The sequence below is a fragment of the Leptonychotes weddellii genome, chromosome 4, assembly GCF_054177405.1.
Source record: "Leptonychotes weddellii isolate Sample4059 chromosome 4, ASM5417740v2, whole genome shotgun sequence".
NCBI classification, from domain to species: Eukaryota; Metazoa; Chordata; class Mammalia; order Carnivora; family Phocidae; genus Leptonychotes; species Leptonychotes weddellii.
In genome coordinates this window covers 90556194-90569868 of record NC_138372.1, presented here as the reverse complement: position 1 = coordinate 90569868, position 13675 = coordinate 90556194, and positions in this window count along the sequence as shown.

The window sequence follows — 13675 nt, the reverse complement described above, 5'->3', positions numbered from 1 at the left end:
ATCATTATGATAACCTAAGAGCAAGGAACCTGGAAAGGTCTTTAGTGTTTTCTCTCATTTTTTAGCAAAATACCCACGGTGTCCCCATAAAACACTATCTTATTTTATGATTTGGGGAAAACGAAGATTCCTCAAATGTCTGTTTTGCTATTTCATACAAAGTCATTCTCTGCATCTAGACTAAACTTCTCTCCTGCCTTAACTTCTCTGCCAGTGATTCCTGTAGGCAGCGGAGAACATGAGAGCCATAGCATCTCTGGGGCGGCAGGTTCCCTTAGGCTGATATAACAGGAGAAGCAGAAATTCCTCATATAGGTAAAAACAGGGCTAGGGAGTAACCACTTACCCCAAGGTAAGCCATCAAACTAAGTACTGCATAAATATAGAAAAAAGACCACTGGGGAGCAATCTGAATAAAACCTGGAGGGAAGATGCACCAGAGGGCACAGACCTGAAGTCGATTATGGGTAAGGGAAACAGAGGTCCTGGGTTTAACTTTCCATAAAAGAGATGGGTCTCTTGATGAGACCATGGCTTGCAAAGGCAAGGAACTATATTTATTTCTGATGAAATAGCCAAATAGTCTGGGAGCACTTACACTCCAAGGCTTTGTGGAATCATCACTTCATTCATTCATTCATTCTTTCATTCATTCAACTAATTTAATTTATCATCATCATCATCATCATCATCATCATCACTGATGTCAGGCATTCTTCACCTTTCTCTGTTAACCAGATTAATGCTCCTCCCATCTGACTGACCAATTCCAATGGTTCTCAATTCTAGCCCTGTATGGTAATCACCCATGAAGGGTTTTTTTTAATCTGTGTGCCCCAGCCCCTTCCCTGAGCCACTATATTAGAATCTCCTCGGGTAGAATGTGGTCGTGTAATGAACCCTAAGGGGCTATGCTAGGAATAAAAGGCTGCTACAGCGTCATAGCTACCCACCTTGGGCTCAGTCTTTCTGGTGCTCTCTGCGGAGGACCCACGGTTCAGGCTTAGGTGAAAAAAAAAACCACCTACAGGGTTCCAGCAAGATGTCTTTGCTTACTGCCCTACTGAAGGTAACGAGGACGTCTGGTTGTTTGGTGAAGGTATAGAGGTGATGAGTCAAAAGCACCGAGGGCGGGTGTGGGTGGTGGTAGATTTATCCATGAGATTGCCCATAAATGGTTTTAATTCATGTACTGCCAAAGAAAGGAACTATGGCTTGTCTTCCATAATTTGCACAGATGATTTCATGAGCTTTGCAAGTCTAATACAATTCCAACAGGGTCAAGACTGGGAATAAGAGCACAGACTCTAGGGTCATGCCGCCCCAGGTTTACCTACTCATTGTATGAGCCTGGGTATCTTCCTTATTTAAGCTCTCTGTGCCTCAATTTCCCCATCTGAAGCATTAGCGTCATTGTTCCTACCTCACAGGCTCATTTCAAAGACTCAGTGAGTTGGCACCTATGCAGCTCAAGAACACAGCCTGGCACAAAGTATTAGGTATACAGGACCAATGGGTGTTATTCAGGGGAGATGTTTTGCATACTCCCCACCACCCCCGAGACCTGATGAGACAACAGGACTTTGCACTGAGTCCACATACTGTGTCTTGCTTTTTTTTTTTAAATTCCTTTTTATAGATTCGATTTATTTATTTGACAGAGACAGAACACAAGCGGGGGGAGGGGCAGAGGGAGAGGGAGAAGCAGGCTCCCTGCTGAGCAAGGAGCCCGATGTGGGGCTCGATCCCAGGACCCTGGGATCATGACCTGAGTCCAAGGCAGACGCTTAACCAACTGAGCCACCCAGGCACTCCACATCCTGTGTTTTTTGACATGGACTTGAAAAGACCTTTTTATTTGTCAGCCTTCCTCTCAAGGCCGGAAGCTCCGTGAGGATCAGGACTGAGTCTGCCTGGCTGACCATTATGTCCTCGGCACCGAGTGCCGCGAGTAACACGGAGCAGGCACTTCACAAACACGCAGGGAGTGAACAGTGAGATCTCACTGTGGATGGACTAGGACTCTGCCACTTGGAGACACGCAACTGGGAGCAGGCTACTTGACTTCTCTGATCCTCAGCACAAACATTACTTCCTCAAAGGTTCTTGCAGGGACTGAAGGATAGAGCGTGAGGAAAGCAGCTGGTAGAGTGCCCAGAACAAAGTTAATGTTAATAGTTAATACATGTTTAAAAAAGCAGCACAGCCAAGTGCACCCAAGCCTTTCATTTTCCTAATTTTGTCTCTTTCCTTATTTAATAAAAATGGATGTTACAACCATAATTGTCACTATCAAAGCCCCAGAAAACAGGGGAAACAGGATGAAAGGTCAGAGGCTCCCACTCGGCAATTCTCTCAGGTAGACATTTATTAACACTGATTCATTAATATTCATTGGACAACTTGTACAGTCCGGATAGAGCATAAAGAGAAAATGGTCAGCTGAGGGCTCAGCCTACCTCCATGCCGGTCCTCCACGCAGAAATTAATCCAACACAAAATCAACATTTGCAGAGCCGAAGCAAAAGACAGAGAGCCCAGCTACATGTGCCCCTCTCCTTGCCCATCCAGGAACCTGGGCTTGGGGACAAAAGAATCATCAGTCACATGTCAGATGCCACTTGAAAAATCTGTATTTGGCTTTGTAAAAAAATAAGAAGAATGTGTTACTATTTTTTCAATTTATTCCGTTTTCTCCAGTTTTATTGAGATATAATTGACACACATCACTGTATAAGTTTAAGGTGTACAGCATAATGGTTCGGCCTCATATATCATGAATCTGTTTTGCTTTTGATGACAGTAATACCTAACACTTATTGAGCATTTACCGCCTGACAGACAATTGGTACACGTTATCTCTTGTAATTGTCAGAACATCGTTATTTCCGTTTCGGAGATAAGGAAACTCAAGTCTGCCATTGAAACTGTAGAGGTTGAGAAATGTGCCCAAGATCGATGGGTGAGTAGGAACCAGGCTGTCTGAGCCCGCAGCCTGCACGCAAAGCCACCGAACTGCGGCCTGAGACACCAGCCTTCTCTCCCACTGGCCTGGCAGGTCTGGCCCCGTCCTGACTAAGCATCTTGCTCTGGTTTCCGGAGGCGCAGCTCTTCTCGTCTCTGAGCTAAGCAGCATCTCTCTCAGTCTGATGAATCGGGGTGATGTTTATTGCTGTTCACATGACATCCGAATTGTAGGGAGCCTGGCCCTTCCCCTTCCCGCAGTGAAGAGAATGCTGTGATTTCATGGCAACATTACAATGGGGTAACTCCTCTGTCTGCTCCTTTAGGCACGCAGGCCCTGGCGAGACCCTGGCCAGCTTCCCCACGGAGGGGATACGGCCACTCAGGCAGATGCGAGAGTCTATTAACTGACAGCACGAGCTTTGGGGGAGAGAGCGAGCCAGGAATAAGGCTATTAGGGACGTGTGGTCACAGCATCAGGCTACAAGATGTGGATTGTATTTGGTAGCAAGCTGCCGCTTCATTCTACTTGTGCTCGGGGTCTTTCCCACTTGAAGGCCCAGCCCCTCCTGATCTCCCTCCCTAAGAGGAAAGGTGCTCTGGATTTCATATTGCAGATGAAGGATGCCGTATTTTGCAGAAAACTCCAGGAACCTTAATTAAGAGCTCTCAAAACATCGCACGTAACGACCACATTTCCTTCTATCTCATCCAAAATACGCCGAAATGATACTTCTATCTGTCATGACAAAATTATAAATTGTGAGCTTCTACACATTTGAAGGCTATTCTCAAAAACAAGAATAAGAAGGCCTGTTCTCTAAGTGTCAACCATTTACCCACCCCCCACCCTTCCCCAGGCCCTCACTGATGGGAAGACGAAGAATGGCCATTTAATGTTTTAAGAACACTCTCTAAGCCACGTTTTGTACTGATTCTGCATGTGGAATGTTTATTTGCTAAGAAAAACCTCATTTCATTCCAATCATATGTTGCCTCGGTTCTATTTCCTAGAACGAGCAGGAGGAAACGGAATAAAATATGACTGCGTTTCCCATTTTCAATTTTTCTGCATGAGGTTAGTGGTGCCGGGAACCTGCTTTTCAAAGCAATTGCATCTGTGGCAACTGGCCGGTGTCCGAGACTATCGGTCCCCAGCTGGTCTCAAGGTAGTCGCTGAAGCAGTGAGCTGTGCAAGACCTTTTCCTAATTTAGCTGTTATTCCAGAGATGAAACCCACATAAGGAAGGATCATAGCAAAGGCATGGGCAACAGATTTTTTTTTTTTTTTTTGAGGGAAGAGGGTAAGGGGGTGTGGGAATAGGGATGCAGAGATTGAGAATTTTAATCACAGATTTTTTTTTTCTTCTCAGAATTGCACAGCAGCAAAGTGAGCTGAAAGATAGGTTGATGTTGCTATTACTAAATCCAAGAGATAATGGAAGAACGCCCCTCCCCCTCTCCTACACACACACCCACCTCCCTCCAACACCCAGCTATTTCTGCCCGAGATTTTTGCTTTCACTTTGCAGGAATATTTTCTTCTGTCAGGTGCATAAATACAATTATGAAACACTGCGTGTTTCCCTGGTCTCACAGCAGAAGCTACCTTCGTCCTAAAACAAAAGGAAATGCAGTTGCTTTGTTTCCCCTGCAGGTATATTAACATTAGATGCTGAATTTACTATTCTCTAAATTGTTTAATGGCAGTGTTTTTTGGGAGTCTTCATAAAAACAAACCTCATGTAGCCAGAATACAGCCCCTAATTGAAGTAAATCTTAACTTGCCGAAAGTGATTAAAGATAAGTGAGTCTATAGTTTGACTTACCCTATTTGATATTCTTCTCTGTCCACAAAGTATATATAAATCTTTATGGAATGACCTATTAACTGCCTGCTGCTGGGACCCAGCTTCGGGCTTTGTTTCAGCTATAAAACAAGGTCACTCTGCTTTTGGTAAAAACTGATGGAGCTGCTTTGGTAATTAAAATCTACAGGATCCTGAAGAGATGATATATTTAAACCTCTAAAACATAATGTGGAAGCTGTAAAATTACAAAAGGAGAAGGGGTCCGGGCCCCCTATTACTGCTCATCAAATTATACATTAGTAATAGGGTCTTTATGTCACCCTTAAAAAAAGAATTTCCAAAAGTTTTCTTAGAGCTTTAGATCCAAGTCCTGAACCTCTCCTTGTCTGGCAGAGCCACTCCACGACAGCAGGTCACCTCTAGAGAGGGCAACACTTCAGAGGGTATCCTTCAAATGCCTACATAAATCCACTGACACTACCAGTCAAGAAGCCAATACTCAAAGGGGACCAACCTGGCCCTTAATGTGGGTTTTTTACACCATCTCAAGAGGCAGTACCTAGATGAAATCAAACAAATGATTTACTCCTCGTGAGGTTCCAGTGTTCCATGGGCTAGGAATTTTTTTTTTTAAGTTACTCTTTGAGCCAAAAAACTCTTAAGCAAAATCTTTCAGCTTTTTATAACAAAAGTACCCCAATAACAAAAGTATAACAAAAGTACCTCGTCAGGCAAGATACTTAACCTTGCTAAGCCTCATTTTAATCATTTATGAAACAAGCATGATCATAATTTATTTTATGAATCGTAAGATCGTTACTAAGTGTTAAAAACAATGGTGCCTGTAAAAAGAACACTGGAAAGTATTTGAGAAATATGTGGTTTTCAAACCAGAAAAAGACACTACAAAAAAAAAAGAACTACAGGCCAATATCTCTGATGAACATAGATGCAAAAGTCACCAACAAACATTTAGCAAATCAAATCCAGCAATACATTAAGAAAAGCATTCGCCACGATTGAGTGGGATTTATTCCGGATATGGAGTTCAAGAGTGGTTCAATATCCACAAATCAATCAACTGATACATCACATTAACAAGAGAAAGGTTAAAAACCACATGAGCATTTCAATAGATGCAGAAAAAGCATTTGACAAAGTACAACACCCATCCATGATAAAAACTCTCAACAAAGTAGGGTTAGAGGGAACATCATATATGAAAAACCCACAACTAACATCATACTTAATGGTGAAAACAGAGCTTTTCCTCTAAGACCAGGAATAAGACTAGGATATCCACTCTCACTACTTTTATTCAACATAGTACTAGAAGTCCTAGACACAGTAATCAGATAAGAAAAGGAAATAAGAGGCATCCAAATTGGTCAGAAAGAAGTAAAACTTTCATTGTTTGCAGTGACATGACACTTATCTACAGAAAGCCCTAAGAACCCCAGTATTACTACTAGAACTGATAAATAATTCAATTTTAAAGCCACAGTATACAAAATGAACATACAGAAATCATTTCTATACACTAACAATGAAGTAGCAGAAAAAGAAATGAAAAAAAATTTTATTCACAATTGCATCAAAAATAATGAAATACCTACAAATAAACCAAGGATATAAAAGACCTGTACTCCAAAAACTATAAAACATTGAAAGAAATTGAAGATGACACAAACATGTAAAGATATTCTCTGATCATGAATTGGGAGAACCAATATTGTAAAAATGTCCATACTACACAAGGCAATCTACAGATTTAATGCAATCCTTATCATAATACCAACAGCATTTTTCACAGAGCTAGAACACCAAATAATCCTAAAATTTCTATGGAACCACAAAAGAACCCAAATAGCCAAAGCAAACTTGAAAAAGGAAAACAAAGCCAAAGATTTCAAAATCTCAGATTTCAAGATATACCACAAAGCTGTAGTAATCAAAATGGTATGTTACTGTCACAAAAACAGACAAATAAATCAATGGAACAGAATATAAAACCCAGAAATGAACCCACAATTATGTGGTTAATTAATCTTCAACAAAGGAGGCAAGAATATGCAATGGGAAAAAGACAGTCTCTTCAACAAATGGTGTTTCCTAGGACCACTTTCTTACATCATACACAATAATAAACTCAAACTGGAGTAAGGACCTAAATGAGAGACCTGAAACCATAAAAATCCTAGAAGAAAATATAGGTAGTAATCTATTTGACTTCAGCTATAGCAACATTTTTCTAGCTATGTCTCCCTTGACAAAGGAAACAAAAGCAAAATTAAATAAAAATCTTCTGCACAGCAAAGGAAACCATCAACAAAACAAAAAGACAACCTACTGAATGGGAGAAGATATTTGTAAATAACATATCCAATAAGGGGTTAATATCCAAAATAGATACTTACATAAAATGTATATAAGTGAATTCCAAAAAAAAAAAAGACCCCAAGTAATCCAATTAAAAAATGGGCAAAGGAACTGAATAGACATTTTTCCAAAGAAGACATGCAGATGGCCAACAAGCACATGAAAAGATGCTCAACATCATTAATCATCAGGGAAATGCAAATCAAAACCATAATGAGATACCACCCCACACATATTAGGATGGCTAAAATCAAAGACACAAGAAATAACAAGTGTTGGTGAGGATGTAGAGAAAAAGAGCACCCATGCACTGTTGGTGGGAATGTAAATTGGTTCAGCCACTGTGGAGAACAGTATGGACATTCCTCAAAAAAGTTAAAAATAGAACTACCATCTGATCCAGTAATTCCACTCCTGGGTATTTACCCAAAGAAAATGAAAACACTAATTCAAAAAGATAAGGGCATCCCTAAGTTTATTGCAGCATTATTTATACTAGCCAAGATATGGAAGCAGTCTAAGTGTCCACTGATAGATGAATGGATAAAGAAGATGTGGTATACATATATATATATATATGTATATAATACAATGGAATATTACTCAGCCATAAAAAAGAATGACATCTTGCATGGATGGGCCTAGAGTGTATTATGATAAGCACCACAAGTCTGAGAAAGAAAAATACCATATGATTTCCTTCATATGGAATGGAATTCATATGGAGTGGAACTTAAGAAACAAAACAAAGAGACAAAAAATAGACTCCTGGGGGCACCTGGGTGGCTCAGTCAGTTGAACGACTGAATTTTGATCTCAGCTCAGGTCCTGTGTGGGGGTCATGAGTTCAGGCCCCATATTGGGCTCCATACTGGGCGTGGAGCCTGCTTAAAAAAAAAAAGAGAGAGAGACTCCTAAATACAGAGAACAAACTGGTGGTTGTCAGAGGGGAGGTGGGTGGGGGAATGGGTGAAATAGATAAAGGGGTTAAGAGCACACTTACCTTGATAAGCACTGAGAAATGTATAGAACTGTCGAATCATTATATTGTACACTTGAAAGTAATAGAACACTATGTTAATTATACTTGATTTATTTTTTAAAAAGAAATGCGAGGTATTAAAAGGAAAGTAGGCAAGTAGTTTTAGTTCCATTTCACAGATGGGGAAACTTAGGCTCGGAGAGTTTAAGGGATGATGTTTTGAAGTTAGAAGATAAATAGTAAGGTCAGGATCCCTAGTTAGTGGTCTAGTTATACAGTAGGCACTTCTAAGTCTTCTAAACCTTGCTGCTTGTAATTAGTCTGCAAATCCCCAAAGGGCAGATTAGCCCAATCACATATGGGAAGCTGCTGTGATGCCTGCCTGGCTCTCCCCCCTCCCCACTCCTCCCACCTCTTCCCCCAGAAGAATAGCCCTACTCCCCAGGGTAGCACAGACCAAGCAGAGCAGTAGCACCTCAACCCTGCCCTAGCAATTTCTCACTCTTGAATTATGTGAGGTGCCCCTGCAAGTGTTGAGGTCCACCTTACTTAGAGTCTGTATCCTGGCCCTCCCTCTCCTTCCCCTCTGTCTGTTCTTCCCCTTTCCTTCCTTTCTCCATCCCCTCTGTCTCTTTCTCCTCCTTTCCTCCATCCTACCTCTCCTCCTTTTCCCCCATCCTGCCCTCACCTTCTTTTTCCCCTCCCTCCTTTTCCACATCCCCATCATCCCGTAGAATCGCTACCATGCTCCCTTGGAGAAGGTCCAAGAGCCTTGAAAGCAGATACACCTGGGTTGGAAACCTGTCTCTCACACTAGTTGCGCAACTTTGGGCAAGTTAATGCATCTCTTTGTGACTAAATTTCCTTCTTCTAGAACAGGACGGATGATGATAATAAGTACTGGGAATAATGGAATTGATAATAACACCGATAGGCCCACTGTAAGTGCCAATACCTGTCATTTTTCTCCTTGCGCAGTCCTCACCATCTCCTCCCTCCCCCCAGCACCTTCACACCCAGCATCCAATCTCACCATTGTGTTTGTCTCCCCATATAATTCCGCCCACCAGGAGGGAGCACACCAGTACAGCAGCAACTGCATTCTGTCTGGTTCACGCGGCAGGAATGTTTCTCACAACAAATTTTCCAGCCTGCTGGTGGAGACTTCGGTCTTTTATGGGCTTGGTACCAGTGCTTCAGTTGACTTTGAGAGCAAAATTCTGGGACTTTGACAAGCTAAGGACAGATCTTGCAACCTGACGACTTAGTGGAATAAGGTCTCTGAGGCGACAACCAGCCTCTCCTCCCCTGACATCACACCAGCTTCAACCCACCATCATTTTGGATGTCAACTTCATTTACCGGCTGTGCGGGCTTGGGCAGGTCATTTAATCCTGTTGAGCCAGTTAACTCCTCTATAAAGTCTACCTGCCTCATAGGGTCATGGTGAAGATCAGTGGGGAATAAGTTATGCGTGGGAAAATATTCTATAGACTGCAATTCACTATATAAATGTAAACTATTATTTTTTGAAATGTGACATGAAAATCTAGGAACCCTTATCATCTGCTTCATTCTGTCAATGAATGTGAGAACAGACCAAACTTGGAAGGGACTTCAAAAATTCAGAAAATCACATTTGGAATAGTACTTGAGAAACTTGAAAATTTTTTATATATTGACATGTTTTCACGTTATGCATATATTAAGTATATTATTACATGTTTATGTTGAGTCACTGTTACAACCCAGATGGTAGAATTTTTTAAAGCAACAGAAGAGTTTTATGTTAGTTAGCGTATGTGTAGCTTCTGATGTGATCTAAACATTGCATTTACCTTGAGCTTTATTGCTCTTCTATTTATTTACCCTGTCCCAATCATTAGCAATTATTTTCTGAGGCATAAATGGTAACTCTAGGAGCCCCAAGTGACCCATCTTTGCTTTGCTCTAAACTAGATTATACAGCAGAAAAGCAAAAGGTACTGAATACCAATGCTTTGGGTTTTGAATTTTATCACTCTCTCTGGCCACTGAACCTACCAATTATAAATTATATTTTATTACCTTCTAGAAAAACAAATTAAGTGATGGGCAATTCACATTCCACATGCAAAATAGCTCTCTGAGAAGTCAAACTCTGGCTGGACAAATCCCCCCCACACCTTTTTTTTCTGGTGGGTGGGGGAGGTGGGATGAAGAATATGTTTGTTTTCAAGTAGCTGACATTCCTGACTTGCCAGCTGGTCCTGTTTCCCCGCCGCCAGCTCGTTCAATCAGGCATTGATCTTACCGTGAAGGCTGAGAGGACTCTCGTTGGTGGGGTGGCTCCCAAACCCCCTCCATTTTCCCACAAGAGCAGAGGTCAATGAGGAGCCGTCAGCACGGCCTACAGAGTTTCCGCGCACAGGCTTATTTGGATAACTTGCCGCATTTCTGCTAGTGCTCATCTCAACTGCATGGGACGTCATTTCGTCACTTCAGAGCCACTTTCAGTCTTTAAAGAGCTTGGCTTCTTCCTTTTGTTAGTTGTCTTTGCTGACATTCAAACATAAGTTCATCCTTTTGGCTTTGTTTTCCTTACGTCATTTGTATAGTCCCCTCTGTAGACCTTTTTTTAGACCTTCTTCCTCTGATTCCCCATCTTATTTCTACTCCATCTGGGGCGGATGGGGTTTCCATCATCTTGGGAGGGTCAAGAATGATGTTTCCTAAAACATCCAGCACATGAACTGTGATCTGGGCTTACGTGGGCTCTGGGGACGATTATCACTGGTTCCCAGACACCAACATGAAATAACACTGAGTCACATAGCAATTTTCAATTCTCTCTCAACCCTGCTGATTACTTCAAGGGAAGAGTTTCCATTTGGTCCTTGTATGTCTATCACTCGCTAATGTCCCGTTTGAAAAGAGAGCAGACCTCAGCTGAGAGCCTTTGATGTGTAATAGTATCTAGCTACAGTTTTATAGCATTACTTTGGTTTTTATTACATAAATACTTGTTTTTATTTTCACCTCCTATTTACGGCAAGTGATCCTGGTTTTCTTTTTATAGACCTAATATAAAGTTTCTTCTTTGAAAAGCCAAGTTTGTAAGTTTAAAGTACACATCAGTTTAAAGAAAAACTTTTTTTTCTTACGTAACTATTTTACTTACGTGAAATAAGTATAATAAATGGCAAAAATGTTGAGGATGGTGGCATGGATATGACCGAAGTTTGGGAAATACCAGCCTAGAATCACTCCATCAACTTTTGTTATTTTCTTTTTTTTTTTTTTTTAAATATTTTATTTATTTATTTGACAGAGAGAGACACAGCGAGAGAGGGAACATAAGCAGGGGGAGTGGGGGAGGGAGAAGCAGGCCTCCCGCTGAGCAGGGAGCCTGATGTGGGACTCGGTCCCAGGACCCTGGGATCATGACCTGAGCCAAAGGCAGACGCCCAAAGACTGAGCCACCCAGGCACCCCAACTTCTGTTATTTTCTTACAGCTTTATATGTTGGGTTGGTTTGGTTTTTTAAGATTTTACTTATTTATTTGACTGAGAGAGGGAGAGCAAAAGCAGGGGGAGTGGCAGGCAGAGGGAGAGGGAGAAGCAGGCTCCCCGTTGAGCAGGGAGCCCGATGTGGGGCTCGATCCCAGGACCCTGGGATCATGACCTGAGCCAAAGGCAGACGCTTAATGACTAAGCCACCCAGGTGCCCCTCTATGTTAGTTTTCAAAGCATGTTTGTTAACAATGTCTAGGCCTAGACACAAGTCAACCTACTTCCCAGTATCTCGGACTGAAATTATACACAGATTATTTCACAATGTCTTTTTTTTCAAAAAAAGATTTTATTTATTTATTTGACAGAGAGAGACACAGCGAGAAAGGGAACGCAAGCAGGGGAGCAGGCCTCCCACCGAGCAGGGAGCCCGATGTGGGACTCGATCCCAGGACCGTGGGATCATGACCTGAGCTGAAGGCAGACACTTAATGACGGAGCCACCCAGGTGCCTCTATTTCACAGTGTCTTTTAATTTCCTTTAGTCAGAGGGTTTTCATAAGCCAGTCCTCAAATAGACACTGAAAATCACTGATGTTCCAGCCGGCGCTCTGGGGTAAGTATTATGTACAGTGGTCTGGATCAATTAATCCATTCAGAGTGCTAAAGTCTACACCAATTTTGTTGACCCATTTTCTCCCCTATGCCATGAAGAGACAGATAGGCCACAGGACTTTAAGACTTGGGCCTCTGTTAATGAGAAATTATTCAAGGTGATCTCATTAATCCCAAGCAGTGCAAATTTTGCGAACTTTCTCAAAAAGGGTCCCTCAGCTCTCTCTCACACTGTTTTCCCTGAAGACCCTTTAGTTCCATTCACAGAAAGGGAAAACTGGGTCTCAGGGTAAGACATCTCCTCAACCTCTCCTCTCACCCAGCATGGCATGCTCTAAGATCCCTAAGTTTATTCTTGGGGTCCCAGTCGGCACGTTATCTAGAGTAGGAGCCTTTGGCTCCTTCCCAAGCCTGGAAGCTTCAGTCTGCGGGCTGCAGGGGAGAACTGCTCTGTTCCCGTCGGCTGCCCACCGTGTGGAGCAAGCACTTTGATTAACTGGAGCAGGTTCTTACCCAACAGCTTCTCCACGGTTCTGCCCTCTTGTCTCAGACACACAGCCACTAGCATCCACATCTACCCCTTCCTTTTCTTCAGAAAAACTCAAGCCTTGTGCTCACACTTCCAAAGTGAGTAGGGATCTAGGGAGGCTAAACCAACAAGCCTAATCTACCCAATTCTTGTAAAAAAGGAAGTGGGTCACGTGTAGGGCATGGAGTGATTGAGAAGAGATGATTGCTTGTGACCCACTGTCCTGCACCACCCGAACACCAAATCCCTCCTGTACCTTTCTCCTCCACGCTGACGTCCTGAAATCTCTGCCTGCCTAGTGACTGTCGTTGTGAGGGACAGGGCCGGTTTCTGTCTGGGGCCCCTTTGCCATGTCTGACTCTCTGGGGTGCTCTTTACCTTGGGAATACTAGAGATTGGTGGGGTTTTTTTTTTTTTTTAAAGATTTTATTTATTCATTTGAGACACAGAGATAGAGAGAGAGAGAGCATGAGCAGGGGGAGAGGCAGAGGGAGAGGAAGAAGCAGACTCCCCGCTGAGTCAGGAGCCCGATGTGGGGCTTGATCCCAGAACCCTGGGATCATGACCTGAGCCGAAGGCAGACGCTTAACCATCTGAGCCACCCAGGCGCCCCAAGGGTTTTTTTTTTTAAATTTTATTTATTTGTCTTAGAGCGAGAGAAAGTGTGAGCGGGGAGAGGAACAGAGAGGGAGGGAGGAGGAGGGGGGAAAAAATCTCAAGCAGACTCCACCCTGAGTGTGGAGCCTGATGTGGGGCTCGACGCGGGGCTTGATCCCATGACCCTGAGACCCTGAGATCATGACCTGAGCTAAAACCAAGAGTCAGATGCTTAACTGACGGAGCCACCCAGGCAGCCCTGAGACTGATGTTCTTTTTTGATCATAGCCTTTTTGCATGTAGCCT